This window comes from Rhipicephalus sanguineus, chromosome 1 (genome assembly GCF_013339695.2).
Source record: "Rhipicephalus sanguineus isolate Rsan-2018 chromosome 1, BIME_Rsan_1.4, whole genome shotgun sequence".
Taxonomy (NCBI): domain Eukaryota; kingdom Metazoa; phylum Arthropoda; class Arachnida; order Ixodida; family Ixodidae; genus Rhipicephalus; species Rhipicephalus sanguineus.
In genome coordinates this window covers 67,396,505-67,401,930 of record NC_051176.1, presented here as the reverse complement: position 1 = coordinate 67,401,930, position 5,426 = coordinate 67,396,505, and positions in this window count along the sequence as shown.

Genomic DNA, 5,426 nt, shown 5'->3' with positions numbered 1-5,426 from the left:
TTCCCGGTTTTTGGAGTTGCAGCTGACTCTGCAAAATCACGACTCGCAAATCGTGCAGCTGAAAGAGAGACTGGAAACTTTGCGGCAGAGGCAAGTCGGCGAAGTAGAACCACTGCGTTTGAAGATCGAGCAACTACTCAAAAGGCCCTCCGCAATACCACCGCAGAGTACAGCCGAGCTAAACAACAGCAGTTGCATAAAAGAACAGACGCCCGTCGGCAAGAAAGGGACAGAGCCCGATGTCAACCCAACGCCACCGCGGTCACCTCTGCCCAGGAATCTTTCACCTATTCCCAGGCCAGACAACAAGCTGCGTGCGATGGCGGTCGACCCCCGGCCACTAGCACAAGTTGACGAAAAATCCTTGTTCTCAGAAAAGGCGCCTCCTATGCCGGAGATCGATGAACTGCCTTACGGTGAGAAGACTGCTGATCCATGCACAGACGTCGAATCCATTCGGTCGAACCTGGAGAAAACACCGCCCAAGAGCAAAATGGCGAGACAGATCTCTAAAATAGTCCGTATGGTGCAGAAGAAACAACCACACTACACTGAGCACGAGATCCGAAGCAAGATCGACCACATGCGCAACTCGCAAGGAGGTTTGTCCGGGAGGACTTTAGGTGCCATCGTGGAGCTGTTGCTGGATTCCTCAAAGCCGGGTACCATGAAGATATAAGCAATAAAAAAAGAACTGAAAATGTCGTTTCAGTGTATTTCACTTCAAACAAAGTAGAACTGCACTTGCTGCAGCTACTATGAGCCAGTGCAAGCCTGACGTTTGCTTTTCTTTTTCTGGATCTCTCTCTCTCTCTCTTTCGTTGTACAGCGAAGGTGTATATGGCGAGGCGAAACGTATGTCCACAGAAATTGGGGCGCAAAACGTTTGTGATGTCAACAAAACGTATACGTGCCAAAGAAATTGGGCAAACCCCACTACTCACCACTGCTCTACTCATAGGCGTGTGCAGGATTCCCCATTAGGGGGAGGGGGGAGTTTCACCGCAGTGCCCTTCCCCCTCTTCCTAATGGCCGAGTACGAACGAGAACGTGCTCAGCAAGGAGTAACAGAGAGTTGAGCTGGTTGGTACGTATTCATGCTAAAATGGAAATACGTATCACCTCCGCAATGGATGGGAAAATGCAAATGAAACAATGACGTGCTTCTCACAAAGGCATGCCATTGGTCCCCGGCTTTCTTGGGTAAAAGCGGGAAGTAAACATCCTAATACCAGAGGGCTCAAAACGGGGTGATTATCTCTGACGGCTTGCCGCCGACGCGCTGCGCGGTGTCATTTTGGACAAAGACCGTCTTTTTACCTAAAACGATGAAATGGCCGTGTGCCGCGCGGGCTGGGAAAGAAGCCACCGCTGTTCCCATGAGGATATCACAGGTGCAGGATGCGTACGACACCTCTGTAGACGCCGGAGACGTGGCAAATATATTTTAGGGCGGAGTTTGGGACTTTGAGGTGCGCGTGATTAGACACATATCGAGGTCCCCACACAGGCAGAGAATCTGGGAAGATGAAAGGTTATTTAAGCACAGAACATCGTCGCGCTAAGCCCTCTAGTTCAGCGTGGCATGGGAGCTGAATCTAGAAGTTAGCGTCGCGCAGTATTGCCTGGCCGCCTAACCTTACCTGAGCGACTAGTTGAGAAAGAGACGTCAAATCAGCGTCCGCAACAAAGTGCTAGAGGTACCTGCAGAACTAGACTCCCGGGAAGAGCTGCTGTGCAATCCCATCCGACGCAAGAAAACTTGCGAGCACTCTGCAGAACTGCTCGAATTTCGGCTCTTGAGACTTATCGACGTTGCCCGGTCATCGGTATGCCAGCCTTTGTTTACTTTTGAACTTTTGTTATAGTTAGCCGCTGTTAAGTGCACGCTTTTGAACAGTTAGCGAATTGGGATTTACGCGCTGCCCTAATTTCTGTATCCGTTGTTAATTTCTATTTGTATTCGTAACCCCTGATCGATTCTAAATATATGTACGCTGAATATATGTCGACGTCGTCGACGATTAAGCCCTAACCATATGTACGCCTTACAACGCGTCTGCGCGTGGCGTCTAGACCTGTAGACTGTTACGAGTGGCGTCGTTGGCCGACGCGGACTCAGGGGGTAGCGTGGAGCTGAGCGGCGGGAGTCTTACCGCAGGCCCAGGGATGTCCAGAACAGCAGGAAACCGAGGCAGAGAGACCGGCGTTGAGGAAACCTTAACAGACGTTTATTTACAACATCATAGAGGACAGGATCGTCAGAACGGCATCTAGTCCGATCGATCCGTCTCGAGCAGACGCTCTGCTGCTCCTTAAATACGCTTCATTTCCAAGATGGGGAAACTCCTTAACTGCAAATGTCCAATCACAAACGTGGATGCCTTTGAAGCTCCATAACTAGCAAACGTCCAATCACAAACGTGCATGCCTTTGGAGGGTCCGTCTCTTCGACACATTGGTCACCGCCCCCAGGATAGCAATGCCAGGGACCACTGCACTCTCACTCTCCACGTCCGACCAGTTCGGAAGAGAGGGGGGGCAATGTCACTTCGGGGAACGAAAAATCCTTTTACGAACAAAGGCACCAGCTTTCACCAAAAACAAGCTCGTTACAAATACGCGTTCCACGGAGGAGACCCGCGCGTAGCTGCCACCTTCCAGCCGAAGCGCCCAGTTCTGGGAAAAGACGGTAGGTGTAGGTGACAAATCCGTTCTCCGAAATGAGGGGGGGTGGTCCAAGAAGCGGGAAGACTCCTTTGGGGACAGCTGGCCCAGGACCCTTGCATCTGCTTTGTAACAGCTTCCCCGGCGGCAGGCCGAGACCTCGACGTACAAAGGTCAACCGCCTTTGTGGGGAGAGGTCGATGAAGACGATGCTGGTGTGCTGAAGCCGTGCACACCCCGATGCTGCTCTGCTGCATTCCTCTGCCACCTCCGGTGATCTCGAACATCTGGTAGCGTCGTCCAAATTCGGAGAAAAGCTTCTTGCTTTGCTGGCCAACATTCCTTCTCGAAAGACAGCACCTGTGTCAACCACGCGAGAACCACAACCGCCAAGCAGGCAAGCGACCGTACTCTCTCCCTGAGACCCACCAGGCTTTTACTTCAAACAAAATGTCCTGCTCTCAATTACAATAGCAGCAGCAATTCCAACAACACAATCTGAAATACGCTGCTCAATTTCACAAACACATGTCGTGATGAAGCACGACCACAACAACAAAAAAAGCAATTGTAAACCTGTCACATAAAAAAACCCGCATTTCCCCGAAGGGGAGTATGAGGAAGTGCGAAGCACGGGGTGATGCTATGAGGGGGCGCGCGCGACTAAACTGCAGAGCCGAGCGCAGGAGACGGCAGCGAGAGAGCACGCGCCAGCCGACCCACGGAGGTCTGGCCGTTTTTAAGTGCAAAGCACTTTTACTGATGATGATGATCTGTCTTCCGAACTCGTTCCAAAGAACCCGCAACGCGTTCAACTTGTTGGCGGCGTTGCGCACGCCCGAGATGGGGCTCAGGTTGTTGTCGAACCACAGTCGATCGCACACCGCGCAGCTATATCCGAAGCTGCGGTCCAGGAAGTCTCGCTGAAGCGCGCGTCCGGCCGATCGAATTCGAGGGCCCGCGCTCGCTCACGCATCGCGCGTCCCCGCGCCAGATCGGCTTCGGGGTGCTCGGCTCGCTTCGCACGCTTTCGTTCGGCGTCTCGCCGCCGGCCTTCATCACCACAGGCAAGCGCGGGGCGCGCGCAGCCACGGAGCGGAGGGCGGAGCGCGCGCAGTCACGTGGGGCGTGACGTCGCTGCGCCGTTGCTACAGACGCTCCTCTCCTCTGCTCGCGCCGTTGCTATGGGACGGCGGACACAGGGTCGCTTATAAAGTGCATTCGCACTTAAAAAAAAATGAACCTAAATACCAAGCCAGAGTACCCGACGCCATTAGGTTCCCTGGAAACCACGACTTAAGCCGTCAGCATTGCCATTCAAATTGCCTCTTTTTTAACGAATTTCGAAAGAGTATTGCTGCAATAGCAAGCTCCAGCGAAGGAGACATTGTTTGCAACCACGTGAGAGGACAATGGTCTGTCTCGATAATAAACTCCGAACCCGCGAGGTAGCATGCGTGCTTCTGAACCGCCCATACCACACAGGCGCATTCTTTCTCTGAAGCGCTGTACGCTTTCTCCCTTAAAGTTAGTTTGCGGCTTGCATATAGCACGGAATGTTCCTCTCCTGTGTCGTTTCTCTGACACAATACGACCCCCATGCCGCGGTCGCTTGCATCACTCTGAACCACGAAGGGTCTTGCGTAGTCGGGTGCCTGAAGTACAGGTTGGCTCATGAGCGCATTTTTCAATGCTAAGAATGCCCTTTTCTTTTTCTCGTCCCATATAAGGATCTGAGGTTCGGTTTCAGTGAGCGGGCTGGCGAGCTCTGAATATCGGGGAATGTAATGTTGGTAGTACCTTGTTAATCCCAAAAACGACCGCACATCCGTCTTAGTCCGGAGCTGCGGAAAATTATTAACTGCCGCCACTTTGACGTCGGAAGGTCTGCGGTGGCCTTGCCCCACTATGTGACCCAGGTAAGTAACCTCTGCACGACCAAGTTGGCACTAAAGCCCCTCCATGCGTTTTCCGCCGGCTAGGTTAAGTAGCGCCAACTCGTCCGCCCCCTCTCCCTTTACACCGGTTCCCCGCCGAGCGGAAGCCGAAGTGCCGCCATGATGGTTCTGCTGCTTTTCCGGTTGATGCACCTGCCCCATGCCCGCCCATGCCCTCGCGACGCAGAAACACCGAGCGAAAACTCGCTCGGCGGCAGGCAGTTTACGACGAACCTCAAAACAACAACACTTGCGAAACAGAGAAGCAAATATGTGCTTTCTCGCGTGTGCACATGCGTGCGCAGAAACAAGATGGAAGGAAAAAGCGGAAGGAAGCGGCTCAAGAACTTCCTTCCGGAAGCTCCGGAACAGGAAGTGGGCGTCGTCGTCGAACAATAGATGGCGGTACTTAAAAAAGCGGCAGTAGACGCGATGGAGGGGCTTTAGTTGGCACTTCCGAGCCTTCACGGTCAGACCTGCTTCGCGGAAACGTTGAAGCACTGCTCGCAAGTGGGTGAGATGTTCTGACCATGACCCCGAAAATACTGCTACATCATCTAGATAAGGAAGGGCAAACTCCTCTAAGCCCCGCAATACCTTATCCATGAGAGGCGAGAAACAGTAGGGGCATTCTTTAAGCCGAAGCTCAACACCTTAAGGCGATATGTCCCTATGGGAGAAATAAATGCCGCATATCTGCTGGCCCTTTCGGTCAGGGGCACCTGCCAATAACGCCTAACGAGGTCGAAGGTAGAGATGTACTTAGCACTGCTCACTGCCTCAATTCTCTCCTCTATATTCGGTATGGGGTAGGTCTGATCC